The following is a 16,793-nucleotide window of genomic DNA, read 5'->3' as shown; positions in this document are numbered from 1 at the left end:
CTCTCGCACCATCCTCCTTCAACTCTTTCCCATCCTACCTCTTTCCCCGACCAACCGTTCCACCACCTTGCACTTGTTTTTTTCCTGTATATCTTCCTGGTGTTCTCACTCCACATCCTGTCCATTCTGCTTTACCCTTCCGTCCCTCACGCGAACCCGAACCGGCAATGGTCAAGAAATAAAATGGAGGACGTACATGGCCACGAGGCGGGTGATCCACGTACCCAAGCGATCAAGCAGAACACCAGTGGGGAAGGCCAGAATATTGAAGGCGAAAGAGGCGATAGTGAATACCAGAGTGAAACGTTGGTCCTGTGGATCACATCCTGCTGCCAATGAAATTGTAAGAACAAGGGGGAGATAATAAGGGAGTAAGAAATGTGGAAATAAAACACTCGGCACATTTCACAACTTCAGTAAATCCACAGTTGTTTTACATCATATTCAACACTTTTCACGAATCGTTGGTGATGAGGAACTACCTCCAGCCCTCTCCTTCCTTCTCTCTCTCATCACTCAGTATCGTCCTGTCTGAACCCTCTTTCACCCTCCCATGTTCAAATTTATCCAATCCCTTTCTCTTTCTCCCTCCCTCTATCTTCCCTCCGCCTCATGATTACTTGCTTTATGACGTTCCGATGTATTAATCATTGTTTCTGGCCCCTTCCGCCTTGTACAATATCGTCTCACTTCCTCGATGTCCTGTGGAAAACTCTCCCACTGCACGACATGTCTTCCTATTCCCTGTCCCATTGAACTCGTTATGCTTCTCCCTGTCCTCCTACTTTCTCGCGGTTTCTTTCTCACGCTCCCACTCCTCTTTCTCCCTCTGGTTCTCTGATCTGTTGGTACATGTTACTTTTCATTTTCCCCTATCTATCTTGCTCCCAATTAGTATCCAGATCTCTCTAAGTCAGTAACTTGTCTCAACTCATTATTTACTCACATTTTTGTTCCTGCTCCACTTCCAGTCAAGATATTTTTAAGTTGCTTCTCCCTCTCAGTTTCCATATTCTCTGCTCTCGTATAATTTGTTTCCCAAATGTTCACATAGAATCATAGAAGTTTACAGCATGGAAACAGGCCCTTCGGCCCAACCAGTCCATGCCGCCCAGTTTTTACCATTAAGCTAGTCCCAGTTGCCCGCACTTGGCCCATAACCCTCTATACCCATCTTACCCATGTAACTATCTAAATACTTTTTAAAAGACACAATTGTACCCGCCTCTACTACTACCTCGGGCAGCCCATTCCAGACACTCACTGCCCTCTGAGTGAACAAATTGCCCCTCTGGGCCCTTCTGAATCTCTCCCCTCTCACCTTAAACCTATGCCCTCTAGTTTTAGACTCCCCTACCTTTGGGAAAAGATGTTGACTATCTACCTTATCTATGCCCCTCATTATTTTATAGACCTCTATAAGATCACCCCTAAGCCACCTACGCTCCAGGGAAAAAAGTCCCAGTCTATCCAGCCTCTCCTTATAACTCAAACCATCAAGTCCCGGCAACATCCTAGTAAATCTTTTCTGCACTCTTTCTAGTTTAATAATATCCTTTCTATAATAGGGTGACCAGAACTGCACACAGTATTCCAAGTGTGGCCGTACCAATGTCTTGTACAACTTCAACAAGACGTCCCAACTCCTGTATTCAATGTTCTGACCAATGAAACCAAGCATGCCGAATGCCTTCTTCACCACCCTGTCCACCTGCGACTCCACCTTCAAGGAGCTATGAACCTGTACTCCTAGATCCTTTTGTTCTATAACTCTCCCCAACGCCATACCATTAACTGAGTAGGTCCTGGCCTGATTCGATCTGCCAAAATGCATCACCTCACATTTATCTAAATTAAACTCCATCTGCCATTCGTCGACCCACTGGCCTAATTGATCAAGATCCCGTTGCAATCCTAGATAACCTTCTTCACTATCCACTGTGCCACCAATCTTGGTGTCATCTGCAAACTTACTAACCATGCCTCCTAAATTCTCATCCAAATCATTAATATAAATCACAAATAACAGTGGACCCAGCACCGATCCCTGGGGCACACCACTGGTCACAGGCCTCCAGTTTGAAAAACAACCCTCTACAACCACCCTCTGTCTTCTGTCGTCCAGCCAATTTTGAATCCAATTGGCAACCTCACCCTGGATCCCGTGAGCTTTAACCTTCTGCAACAACCTACCATGCGGTACCTTGTCAAAGTCCATGTAGACAACGTCTACTGCACTGCCCTCATCTACCTTCTTGGTCACCCCCTCAAAAAACTCAATCAAATTTGTGAGACATGATTTTCCACGCACAAAGCCATGCTGACTGCCCCGAATCAGTCCTTGTCTCTCTAAATGCTTGTAGATCCTGTCTCTCAGAATACCTTCTAGCAACTTACCTACTACAGACGTTAAGCTCACCGGTCTGTAGTTCCCAGGCTTTTCCCTGCTGCCCTTCTTAAACAAGGGCACAACATTCACCACTCTCCAATCTTCAGGCACCTCACCTGTGGCTGCCGATGATTCAAATATCTCTGTTAGAGGACCCGCAATTTCCTCCCTAGCCTCCCACAACATCCTGGGATACATTTCATCAGGTCCCGGGGATTTATCTACCTTGATACGCTTTAAGACTTCTAGCACCTCCTCCTCTGTAATATGCACACTTCTCAAGACATCACTATTTATTTCCCTTAGTTTCCTAACATCCATGCCTTTCTCCACCGTGAATATCGATGAGAAATATTCATTCAGGATCTCACCCAACTCTTGTGGCTCTGCACATAGATGTCCTTGTTGATCCTTTAGAGGCCCTACTCTGTCCCTAGTTACTCTTTTCCCCTTTATGTATCTGTAGAATCTCTTTGGATTCTCCTTTGCATTATTTGCCAAAGCAATTTCATGTCCCCTTTTTGCCCTCCTGATTTCCCTCTTAACTCTATTTCGACAATCTCTATACTCTTCAAGGGATCCACTTGATCCCAGTTGTTTATGTACGTCATATGCCTCCTTCTTCTTTTTGACCAGAGTCTCAATATCTCGAGTCATCCAGGGTTCCCTACTTCTACCAGCCTTGCCCTTCACTCTAAAGGGAATGTGCTTACCCTGCACCCTGGTTAACACATTTTTAAAAGCCTCCCATTTACCAGCCATCCCTTTGCCTGCCAACAGTCTCCCCCAATCTACCTCTGAAAGTTCCTGTCTGATACCATCTAAATTGGCCTTGCCCCAATTAAGAATTTTTACTCTTGGGCCAGACCTATCATTCTCCATAGCTATCTTAAAACTAATGGAGTTATGGTCACTTGTCCCAAAGTGATCCCTCACTAACACTTCTGTCACTTGCCCTTCCTTATTTCCCAAGACGAGGTCAAGTTTTGCCCCCTCTCTAGTCGGTCCATCCACATACTGAATGAGAAATTCCTCCTGAATACACTCAACAAATTTCCCTCCATCCAAGCCCCTAATGCTATGGCTGTCCCAGTCAATGTTGGGAAAGTTAAAGTCCCCTACTATTACCACCCTATTTTTCTTGCAGCTATCTGTAATCGCCTTACATATTTGCTCCTCAATTTCCCGCTGACTATTTGGGGGCCTGTAGTACAGTCCTATCAAGGTGATCTCTCCCTTCTTATTTTTCAGTTCCACCCATATAGACTCAGTGGGCGAACCCTCGGATATATCCCCTCTAAGTACTGCTGTAATGTTCTCCCTAATCAAAAACGCCACTCCCCCTCCTCTCTTACCTCCTGTTCTATCCTTTCTATAGCATCTGTAGCCCCGGAACATTGAGCTGCCAGTCCTGCCCCTCCCTTAGCCATGTTTCAGTCATAGCTATAATATCCCAGTCCCATGTGCCCATCCATGCCCTGAGTTCATCCGCTTTGCCCGTCAGGCCCCTTGCATTGAAATAAATGCAGTTTAATGTAAACTTTCCTTGCTCTCTGCCCTGCTTTCTCTGGTCATGCTTTACCCACTCTCCCTTCCTGCCTTTTGCTTCCGTCCCCACTGACTTCCTACATCGGTTCCCATCCCCCTGCCACATTAGTTTAAACCCTCCCCAACTGCACGAGCAAACACACCCCCGAGAACATTGGTTCCGGTCCCACCCAGATGCAGACCGTCCAATTTGTACAGGTCCCACCTCCCCCAGAACCGGCCCCAATGTCCCAGGAATTTGAAACCCTCCCTCTTGCACCATCTCTCAAGCCACGTATTCATCCTAGCTATCCTGTCATTCTTACTCTGACTATCACGTGCCACTGGTAGCAATCCTGAGATTATTTGTTTAACACATTTAGCTCATTTAATCTCCAATTACTCTCTATCTCAATGCCACAGCCTCGTTCAATTCCTCGCTCGCTTTTCTTCCTATTCAATACTTTCACTCCATTTTGTCTCATCCGTATCTCTTTTCCAAGCTCTGTTCACTCCTTACCCTCATTTGGTTTTCCTCACTGGATGAGTTATAAAGTGAGATTTGACAGGCAAGGATTGTTTTCCTTGGATTAGACTAGGCTGAGGGGCACAGGATTGAAACGGTTAAAATTATGAGGAGCATCGAGAGAGTAGACAGGGATAAACATTTCCCCTTGATGGGCAAAGGGGTTGATCAATGTTTAGTGAACAGCTGTTTAAGGTAAGGGGCAGGAAGTTGTGAGGAGATGTGGAGGACAACCTGTTCACACAGAGGGGTTTTGGAGTCTGGATCTCGCTAACTGAAAGGGTGCTGGAGATACAGGCGCACATAACAGTTCACATGTATTTAGATGTTCAGTTTCAATGTGCAAGATATGCAAGACTATTTGTGAAGTTTTGGAAAATGGGATCGGTATATTTTGGTGGTTGTCTTTGACTGGCAGAGACGCAATGGGCCGAAGGGCTTTTTCCGTGATGTAGACGTCAATGACTCAATAGATCCTTCTGTCTTTCTCATCCTGGCTCATTCTATCACAATGTTTCTCTGTCGTACTCCTTTGCCTTTTTGCAGACGGGTCAATCCTTCCTGTTGTCTCTCCATTCACTGTCTCTTTTTCAATCTCCATCCCAAACTTTCCGCCCACTTCTCCACGGCCTTCCAATTGTTCAGTTTCTGTCTCTATCCCAAACTCTCTTTTGGACCTTTACTGTTGTTTCTCCCTATCCATATTTAACTTGACCTTCAACTATCTGCGTCTCTCAATTCTCCATCTTCATTTTCCCCTTCTCGTCACTGATTCTCCATCTCACACTAACTCTCTTTCATGAAATCGCTGCAGTGGCCATCGAGTCTGAACAGAATCTGCGAAAGAACACCCATCACAGTCCCACTCCACCACCCTATTCCCGTAACCCCACCTAACCTTTGGACGCTATGGGGAAGGATAGTGTGGCCAATCCACTTTTAGATAGTGGACCGAAACCGGACAGACAGTCAAACAAGAGTTAACTGGTAGCACGGTAGAACAAGTGGATAGCCACAAGTGGATAGCGGATTCCCCGCTGGGTCACTATCTGTGCGGGTCTGCACGTTCTCCCCGTGTGTGCGTGGGTTTCCTCCCGGTGCTCCGGTTTCCTCCCACAGTCCAAAGACGTGCAGGTTAGGTGGATTGGCCACGCTAAATTGTCCTTAGTGTCCAAAAAAAAGTTAGGAGGGGTTATTGGGTTACGGGGATAGGGGGGAAGTGAGGGCTTAACTGGGTCGGTGCAGACTCGATGGGCCGAATGGCCTCCTTCTGCACTGTATGTTCTATGTAAGACGGAAATTGAAGGGGGACCCTAGTGCTGTGAGGCAGCAGCTGTAATCACTATGCCACCATGAACAGGCTATTGGTGAGGAAGGGATTCTCCACAATCCAGCACTTTACTTATGATGGGGAGGTGGCCACTGGGGTGGTGACTGTCTGCAACGCCGGGTGAAATGACAACAGGCCGACATCACGCTCCGCAGCCGTACTCTCTGAACGTCCTTATCACTCACTGCTCCTGTACTCCCATCTCCAACTATTCACATATCTGACCCGGTATAAATATCTCACTAACCACCTCTTTTGCTCCGCAGATTTCTCAGCCACGCTACCTTCGCCTGTCTCTTCCACCTCATTTTATCTGTTCAATTCTCTCAGTCGCTCTCTTTGTATCTCCTTTATTCGTATTCACCCATTGACTTCCTCTCTCCCCCGCTCTCTCCCTCCCTCCCCCTCTCTCTCTATCCCTCCCTCTTTGTTTCCTTCAATCATCAGATTAACTCTCTTCCTTTTGGGTGGCACGGAGGCAGAGTGGTTAGGACGGCTGCTCCACATCCGGGTTCAATTCCAGCCTCGGGTAACTGTCCATGTGGAGCTTGTACTTTCTCCCCCCAGGTGCTCTGGTTTCCTCCCACAGTCTAAAGATGTGCAAGTTAGGTGCGTTGGTAATATTCTATTGCCCCTTAGTTTCTGGAAGGTTAGCTGGGATTACTGGGTTATGGGAATAGGGTGGAGGCCTGGGATTAAGTTGGGTGCTTTTTCCAAGGGCTGGTGCAGAGTCGATGGGGGCAATGGCCTGTAAATTCTATGATTTCGTCCCATTTTAGTTTGTATCCGCTTCCCAATCGCTGGTGCCATTACTCATGCAGCATTTATGTATCTTGCTTTATTCTCTCTTTCCGCTCTCCACCTAACTGCTTCCAGACCTCTCTTCCTCTCTCAATGGCTTTGACTTTCCATCCCCCTCTCCCCCTTGTTATGGGTCCGGGTTTACAGAACCCCAAAGTGTTTCATGGAGTTCAACCGACCCACAACTTTTAATAGATTGTGGTGTGGGAAGCACACGGCGTACTCTCCAGGTGTAATACAGCAATTATGGACAAATGGTTTTTAAAACAAAACAATGTTTATTCTATGAACTTAAGTTACCCTTTTAAAAACAAACATTGAATATCTTAACACCCATTACTTCAAAGATAACCCCAAAAGACTCCAACACTAAATAACCCTTCAAACTGTTCCTTTAAACATCCAAAAGACTTCAAACCTTCAAAAATAGACATTAGGTTACATTCAATATATTTATAGTCTTTGGTTTGCAGAAATCAACAGACCAGCTCTGTGTTTCTTCCTGCAGCTCACAGCAAAACACACAGACACTCCCAGCTGCCTTCTCAAACTGAAACTCAAAAAAGCAGAAGAGAGCTCAGCTCCCCCCACCCTCTGACATCACTTCAGTAGTATGATCAGCTCCATTTCTTAAAGGTCCATTGCTTAAACATCCATTTCTCAAAGGTACTCTCACATGACACCTCCCCCCCAAGAAAAAAAAAATAAACCATCAACTTCAAGATGGTTTCATTTTTCACCTTTGCCCCATCAATTAAGAAATGCACACAGTAAAAACACTTTACCAGTTCAAAAAAAACAACACACGCAAACAGGTATAATAATACAGTCCATTTTTTTTTTGTTCTTCTTCCTCCAACCGCAGTCCTTCTCGATTGACAGTCTCTTTGAACAAGAAAGTCTCTACACGATCCATCCATTCCTCTATGCCTCAGCATTTCTCTTTAAAGTTAGATACTTCAGTTCAATCTGACCACAGAGACCCTTGCATTTCTCCAATACTGGTGCATCAGTTACCACAGCTTTCAGGCAGTCAAATGAAGGTTGAAATTCCACTGCCAATTAAATTTGTTACATTTCTTGAGCAAGTCCATCAGTGGAGCAATCATGCTACAAAACTCTTGCACAAATGTTTGATCAAATCCACTCATGCCAAGAAATCTCATTATTTCCCTTCGTCGTGAGGGTATCGGAAACTCCTCAAGGAAAGTGATTCGGGCTTCTCCAAATTCACTTTTGGCTAGGTTTAACATCAAACCCGCATCCTGAAGTCGATCGAATAACTCCATCAGATGTTTTAAATGTTCTTTCCATGTCTGGCTGAAAATTACCAGATCCTCGATGTATACCGCACAATTGGGTAATCCTGAAACGACTGTATTAGCTAACCGTTGAAATGTGGCTTGGCCATTTTACATGCCAAACTGCATAACTTTGAATTGGTATATACCACCTGGAGTCACAAAAGCTGAAATCTCCTTCGCCCTTTCGGATAAAGGTACCTGCCAGTAACCTTTAAGTAAATCCAATTTGGAAATAAAAGCGGATTGCCCACTTTCTCAATGCAATCCTCCAAATGTGGGATAGGATAAGAGTCCGTTCTTGTAACAAGGTCTTGTAACCTTTCTATCGTCCACACACAACCATTGGGTACCGTCTGGTTTAGGTACCATCACTATGGGTGAGCTCCATTGGCGGCAATCCACTTCAATGATGCCATTTTTAAGCATACTCTCAATCTCTTTGTTAACCTGTGCCAATTTTCAAGGATTAAGTCTATATGGTTGTTGTTTGATAGGAACAGCAATTCCCACATCTACATCAAGTATAGCCAATTTAGTACTTCCCAATTTATCTCTACAAACTTGCCCATGTGATATCAATAACTCTTTCAGGTCAGTTCGTTTTTCCTCTGGAAAATAACTCAACAATTTATCCCAATTTTTAAGAACATCCTCATTTTCCAATTTAATTTGAGGTATGCCAAATTCACAGTCATCTGGATTTGGTTCGTCACTTGGAGTCAGAATCATTAAAACCTCCTTTTTCTCTCCTTCCCTTTCAAAGTACCTTTTAAGCATCTTCACATGACACACTCGGTGAGTCTCCCTCCTATCTGGTGCTTTTACCACATAATTCACCTCACTTAATTTCCTTCCAATCTGATAAGGTCCACAAAACCTAGCTTTTAAAAGTTCACCAACACTGGTAACAATACTAAAACTTTATCTCCACTGGTAAAACTACGAACTTTGGATTTCTTGTCCCTGCCCGTTTCATCACATTTTGTGCAACTTTCAAATGTTGTCTAGCCAATTCACCTGCTCTATTTAATGATTCCCAAAAATTTGACACGTAATCCAATAGTGTAATTTTCGATTTCTCACCCATCAATTTTTCTTTAATCAATTTAAGTGGTCCTCTTACCTCATGACCACAAATTAGTTCAAAAGGACTAAATTTGGTTGACTCAATAGGTGCATCCCTAATTGCAAACAGTACGAATGGAATTCCTTTATCCCACTCCTCTGGGTAATTTTGACCATAAGCCCTCAACATTGTCTTTAATGTCTGATGCCACCTTTCTAACGCTCCCTGCGATTCTGGATGGTACGCAGTTGATTTAAATTGTTTTATTCCTGAACTATCCCTAACTTCTTTGAATACCTTTGAGGTAAAATTTGATCCTTGATCTGATTGAGTTTCTGTCGGTAGTCCATATCTCGTAAAGAATTGAAGTAACTCCTCCACAATCTTTTAGCTGTAATATTACGTACTGGAATGGCCTCTGGAAACCTAGTAGACACATCCATTATAGTCCAAAGATATTGATTCCCACTTTTTGTTTTAGGAAGCGGTCCTACACAATCGATTAGGACCCTTGTAAAAGGTTCCTCAAATGCTGGAATGGGTGTGAAGGTCGCTGGCTTTATCACTGCTTGAGGTTTCCCTATCACTTGACATGTGTGACATGATTGACAAATTTAACTACATCTTTATGTAGTCCAGGCCAATAAAAATGTTTCTGGAATTAGCTTGAGTTTTCCTTATCCCCAAATGACCTCCCGCTGGTACCTCATGTGTCACTCGCAACACCTCCTTTCTGTACCCTAATGGCAATACTACTTAATGAACTTCTGCCCATTTTTCATCCGCCTGCATATGTACAGGTCTCCATTTTCTTATCAAGACATCACTTTTACGGTAATAATACTCTGGTATACTCTCAGATTCCTCTTCTGTATATGCTTTCTGATATATCTGTTTTATTTCTACATCTTTCTGTTGTAACTCCGCCAATTTTCCTGAACTAAAAATATGCACCTCATCCTCCACTTGTTCTTGTTCTTTTTCAAACATCTGATCAAAAATCGTTTCTGATAATTGCACTTCAACTTCATCTTCACTCTTTGATTTCTCCTCTTGTCTTAACCTGTGACTTTGCGGCCTTGTTACTACATAATCCGGAAAAATCCGAGGATATTCGTCCTTCAATATTTCAATTGTCTGATTTTCCACTGGCTTATCAACCACAGTAGGCATCACTCCCACCTGCGATCCAGCTATATAATTTCCCAAGATAAACTGTATTCCTGGACAAGATTGTTTCTCTATTACTCCTACTACCACTTCACCACTCTTCACTTGACTTTCCAACCTTACCTTATATAAAGGAACACTACTCCTCTCACCCTGAATTCCACATATTACCACCTTTTCTGGCAACATTCTTTCCAAACTACATAATTCCTCATCACTTACCATTAAAGATTGACTAGCTCCCGTATCTCTTTAACTTGTGACCTCTTTACCTGCTCCTCCTGATACACATGAGTAAATTTTACCCACACAAGTAATTTCTTTAAATACATCTGGCACCTTCTTATCAATTACTTCTTGAACAGGCTGTACAATCGTTTGCACCTCCTTCGCTTCCCTTGGGCTTTCCTTTCCCACTCTAACAAACTCCACTGTCTTATTCTGTTTTACCACATCAGCCTTCCCAGCCTTCAACCACCAGCACTGTGACTTTACATGGCCTAGTTTATTACAGTGAAAACATTTGAAAATTTTATATCTATTCCACCCTCCTGGATTTATTTTTTAATCTGAGGTACACTCTCTTTATTATCTCCCATCAGATCACCTTTACATTTACCACTTGAGTATTTCTCATGTCCCCAGTTTCTATCTCTCACCGGCTGAAACTGATGTCGGAAACCAAGCCTACATTTATGAACTAATTCATAATCATCTGCCATTTCTGCTGCTAATCTTGCAGTTTTAACCCTCTGCTCTTCCACATGAGTTCTCACTACATCAGGAATTGAATTTTTAAATTCCTCCAAAAGTATAATTTCTCTGAGAGCTTCATACGTTTGGTCTATTTTCAAAGCCCTTATCCACCTATCAAAATTACTCTGTTTGAGCCTTTCAAATCCCATGTATGTTTGACCTAATTCTTTCCTTAAATTTCTAAACCTTTGTCTGTAAGTTTCAGGCACTAGCTCATATGCACCTAAGATGGATTTTTTCACCTCCTCATACGTTCCAGATACCTCCTCCGGTAGTGAGGCAAACACTTCACTAGCCCTACCTATCAGCTTTGTTTGAATCTGTAATACCCACATGTCCTGTGGCCATTACATTTGTTTAGCTACCTTCTCAAATGAAATGAAAAAGGCTTCTACCTCCTTCCCGTCAAACCTTGGCAATGCTTGGACATATTTAAATAGATCCCCACCAGGTCTTCGACTATGAAGCTCTGTCTCACTATCCTCACCAATCTCTGTCCAACTGTATGCTTCCCTTTGCGATTGCCAATTTTAACTGATTTTCATGTTTCAGAACCATTTTATGAAGTTCAAACTCTCTCTCTTTTTCCCTTTCCTCTCTATCTCTATCTTTGTTTTTTTCTTCTCTCTCATTTTCTTTTTCTCTCATTGCATATTCAAGCTGCTTTAATTCTTTTTCATGTTCAAATTGCTCAATCTGCAACTGGAGCTTTGCCACTTCTAATGAGTCAGAATGTATCCCAGGCAAAATTAAATGCTCAGCTACCGCGGTAAGTACCTCATCTTTTCGCATTTTGCCAGGCAATGTTAACTGCAATGCGTTTGCCAAATCTAACAGTCTGCTTTTAGACTCTGTCTGTAAGGTATTTTGTGTTACCGTGTCCACCACCAAAAACTTCTTAGCCTCTGAAAGAGCCATTGTCCACAACATACTCCCCACTTAAACTAAAATACCACACCTGAAAAGCAACCACAATATGATCACCCCTCACTGTCTTTAAGTTTGTTAAGCCAATCCAATCGATGGACTTTTATCCCATCGAGCCCCCAATTGTTATGGGTCCAGGTTTACAGAACCCCAAAGTGTTTCATGGAGTTCATCCGACTCACAACTTTTAATAGATTGTGGTGTGGGAAGCACATGGCGTACTCTCCAGGTGTGATACAGCAATTATGGACAAATGGTTTTTAAAACAAAACAATGTTTATTCTATGAACTCAAGTTACCCTTTTAAAAACAAACATTGAATATCTGAACACCCATTACTTCAAAGATAACCCCAAAAGACTACAACACTAAATAATCCTTCAAACTGCTCCTTTAAACACACAAAAGACTTCAAACCTTCAAAAATAGACATGAGGTTACATTCAATATATTTATAGTCTTTGGATTGCAGAAATCAACAGACCAGCTCTGTGTTTCTTCCTGCAGCTCTCAGCAAAACACACAGACACTCCCAGCTGCCTTCTCAAACTGAAACCAAAAAGCAGAAGTGAGCTCAGCTCCCCCCACCCTCTGACATCACTTCAGTAATATGATGAGCTCCATTTCTTAAAGGTACATTGCTTCAACATCCATTTCTTAAAGGTACTCTCACATGACACCCTACACTATCTCCACATAAATAAACACTAACCTGTTCCATTCCTCTCCCCGAAATCACTGGAGTTGTGCAAGGGCACACAGATATCCAGGAAATAATCTTCCTTCTTCAACACGAGGACGAGTGAGGCCCATCCGAACACCACACCGGCGAAGCCCACACATTCAAATAGCCCCGTGACGAAGGACAAATACAACTTGAACTTGTTGGAAACAAGTCCCATTCTTGCTGCCTACTTGAAAACTGTATTTAAAAGCTTGCAGACTTCCTCTTCCGTTGGCTGAAATAAATAATAAATTCCGTTGGTACAGTATTTTTCACCATAATTTTATAAAGTGCCGTAATTATTATACAATAGAGACCCAACACCGAGTGCAACTACACCCAGGTCCACAATATTATTATAATGCAGAATGTCTGCTTTCCCGAAATGTGACTGGAAGATAGAAACTGCACCCGTGATCAGCTGTGCATCATAATTGCAGCAGGGTGGCGCGGTGCTTTGTATTGCTGCTTCACCGTGCCAAGGACCCAGGTTCGATCGCGGCCCCAGGTCGCTGCCCATCTGGAGTTTTTACATTCTCCTCGTGTCTCAAACCCAAAAGATGTGCAGGATAGGTGGATTGGCCACGCTAAATTGCCCCTTAATGGGAAACAAATAATTGAGTATTCGAATTGTTTTTTTTCTCAAAAAGTGATCATGTGTTCATCTTCCAGTAGACGAAGAGGAATCGTACTACTAACTTACCACAGTCAGAAGTTTTACAACACCAGGTTAAAGTCCAACAGGTTTGTTTCGATGTCACTAGCTTTCGGAGCGCTGCTCCTTCCTCAGGTGAATGAAGAGGTATGTTCCATAAACATATATATAGACAGATTCAAAGATGCCAGACAATGCTTGGAATGCGAGCATTAGCAGGTGATTAAATCTTTACAGATCCAGAGATGGGGCAACCCCAGGTTAAAGAGGTGTGAATTGTGTCAAGCCAGGACAGTTGGTAGGATTTCGCAGGCCAGATGGTGGGGGATGAATGTAATGCGACATGAATCCCAGGTCCCGGTTGAGGCCGCACTCATGTGTGCGGAACTTGGCTATAAGTTTCTGCTCGGCGATTCTGCGTTGTCGCGCGTCCTGAAGGCCGCCTTGGAGAACGCTTACCCGGAGATCAGAGGCTGAATGCCCTTGACTGCTGAAGTGTTCCCCGACTGGAAGGGAACATTCCTGCCTGGTGATTGTCGCACGATGTCCGTTCATCCGTTGTCGCAGCGTCTGCATGGTCTCGCCAATGTGCCACGCTTCGGGACATCCTTTCCTGCAGTGTATGAGGTAGACAACGTTGGCCGAGTCGCACGAGTATGTACCGCGTACCTGGTGGGTGGTGTTCTCACGTGTAATGATGGTATTCATGTCGATGATCTGGCATGTCTTGCAGAGATTGCAAGACCCACGGCGAAGAATCACTGAAACGACTACACGATTACATCAATAAGTTCCATCCAACCATCAGACTCACCATGGACTACTCTCCAAATTCAGTTGCATTCTTGGACACACTCGTCTCCATCAAAGACGGTCACCTCAGCACTTCGCTTTACCGCAAACCCACGGATAACCTCACGATGCTCCACTTCTCCAGCATCCACCCTAAACACATTAAAGAAGCCATCCCCTATGGACAAGCTCTCCGTATACACAGGATCTGCTCAGACGAGGAGGAGCTTAACAGACATCTACAGACGTTGAAAGATGCCCTTGTACGAACGGGGTATGGCGCTCGACTCATCGATCCACAGTTCCAACGCGCTACAGCAAAAAACCGCACCGACCTCCTCAGAAGACAAACATGGAACACAACCGACAGAATACCCTTCGTCGTCCAGTACTTTCCCGGAGCGGAGAAACTACGTCATCTTCTTCACAGCCTTCAACACGTCATTGATGAAGATGAACATCTTGCCAAGGTCATCCCCAAACCCCCACTACTTGCCTTCAAACAACCGCGCAACCTCAAACGAACCATTGTTTGCAGCAAACTACCCAGCCTTCAGAACAGTGGCCATGACACCACACAACCCTGCCATGGCAATCTCTGCAAGACGTGCCAGATCATTGACATGGATACCACTATTACACGTGAGAACACCACCCACCAGGTACGCGGTACGTACTCGTGCGACTCGGCCGACGTTGTCTACCTCATACGCTGCAGGAAAGGATGTCCCGAAGCGCGGTACATTGGCGAGACCATGCAGACGCTGCGACAACGGATGAACGGACATCGCGCAACAATCACCAGGCAGGAATGTTCCCTTCCAGTCGGGGAACACTTCAGCAGTCAAGGGCATTCAGCCTCTGATCCCCGGGTAAGCGTTCTCCAAGGCGGCCTTCAGGACGCGCGACAGCGCAGAATCGCCGAGCAGAAACCTATAGCCAAGTTCCGCACACATGAGTGCGGCCTCAACCGGGACCTGGGATTCATGTTGCATTACATTCATCCCCCACCATCTGGCCTGCGAAATCCTACCAATTGTCCTGGCTTGACACAATTCACACCTCTTTAACCTGGGGTTACCCCATCTCTGGATCTGTAAAGATTTAATCACCTGCTAATGCTCGCATTCCAAGCATTGTCTGGCATCTTTGAATCTGTCTATATATATGTTTCTGGAACAGACCTCTTCATTCACCTGAGGGAGGAGCAGCGCTCCAAAAGCTAGTGACATCGAAACAAACCTGTTGGACTTTAACCTGGTGTTGTAAAACTTCTTACTGTGCTCACCCCAGTCCAACGCCGGCATCTCCACATCAAACTAACTTACCAGTTAGGCAAGTCTACGTTTAATTGCATTGCAAAGATAGCACTTCCAACAGTGCAACCTCATCTCAGGTCTGACCATACAAAAATGCACAGTTCCCTCAGTACTGACAATACAATCCTTCAGTTCAGACGCTCTGTCAATTCAGCACTACATATCTACTGGGCCAAAAAGATGCTGCGCTCCCTTCATCCTGATGTCCAGCCTTTCCCGCGCAGTCACACTGCTGAACATGCATTCCTCGGACTAACCTGTGGTCTCACATTGCGCCAGTTCAGCAAAAAGGCAGTACTGACAGCAGGCAGGGCAGCATCGTCTCAGCGCTGAACGACCAACTTTGTGGCCATTCGTTTTTCTGCAGGAACTCAGATCGGACAACGCTCTCTCAGTAGAGAGCTTCTCGAGTGTTCGATCGTCGAGAAACTGCAACATTATTGGATCGTCATGAGAGTCATTACATCGAAAGTAGTTTTTCTGGTTATTCAGCTCGCTACAAAACCAATGCAGCCTTTGGAAGAGGGTAGACCGCAGGGCATGGGCTGTGCAACACATTGGCTGAGAGCTTTGAGAGGGAAACCATGAGATGAAATAAAGGAAGGAGTCGAGACAAGACGAAGACAGTCAAATAAATACATCAAAATAGAAAGTGAGACGGACTTGCATTCATAAAGAGACCAGAATCAAACCAGGAGGTCCAGAACCGCGGAACAGGAGAATACGCATTTTATGACATGTCCTCTCTCTTGTAATGTAGACGGCGTCATGTTGTCTGCGCAAATGAGGATCACACAAACAACAAAGCAGGAAAAACACCTAATCTAATTTATTTTTGCATTCCTGAGTTAAAAATGAACACTGTGCCAGGACACGGGGTGAATATACCCTCTTTAATTTCAATGGCGTACTTGGAATCTATCTTCTGACTGAAAAGCTCAGCGAGTCCGGCATTATTAGTTTATTTATAATTCATTATGTTCTGTACACAATCTGCAGGTCAAAGCCAGACTGAGTAATCACCGCAATAGCCGACACATTTCACTGGTGAGCGTCGTGGCCCGATATGCTTTCCACAATGTGTTCAAGCAAAACCCTCGGGAATAACTTGCTGGGCAGAACTCAGTTTGCGTTTCACAAAGGCAATCCGACTCCAAACCTCATTATTTGTTTTCTCCAAAAAATAACAACGGAGCTAAATGGCAATGGTTTTCCTTCACATCAAATAAAGGTAGTACCACGTGACATCAATAGTCCAGGGCAAATCTGCAGATTTGCGTGTCGGAAAGAAAGTCTCCGACATTTGTGGTGATATATTGCAAAGGTAAATAGATGTGGGTTCTGAGGCTATTCATCTCACAAATATATGCAGAGGGGCAGGTAGTATTGAGGCAGCATGGGGGCTGCTGGAGGACTTGGCCAGGCGAGGAGAGAGGGCCAAGAAGTTTGCAGATGGAATACAATATGGAAAAGTGTGAGGTAGCGGCACTATGGTAGGAGGAATGGA

General features: G+C 44.3%; 1 long non-coding RNA gene across 1 annotated transcript; it reads right to left on the bottom strand.

Moving 5' to 3' along the window:
* Positions 1-202: 202 nt before the first annotated feature.
* Positions 203-15,675, bottom strand: LOC140402498 (uncharacterized). The gene is made up of 3 exons (XR_011938145.1): positions 15,544-15,675; positions 12,509-12,755; positions 203-329 (listed from the first exon to the last, which is right to left on the bottom strand). It is a non-coding gene; the product is annotated as an uncharacterized lncRNA (long non-coding RNA).
* Between the last annotated feature and the right edge of the window lie 1,118 nt (positions 15,676-16,793).

Source organism: Scyliorhinus torazame, chromosome 25, assembly GCF_047496885.1.
Source record: "Scyliorhinus torazame isolate Kashiwa2021f chromosome 25, sScyTor2.1, whole genome shotgun sequence".
NCBI lineage: Eukaryota > Metazoa > Chordata > Chondrichthyes > Carcharhiniformes > Scyliorhinidae > Scyliorhinus > Scyliorhinus torazame.
Note: the sequence above shows the minus strand (reverse complement) of the source record. Positions and strands in the feature narration are given on the sequence as shown.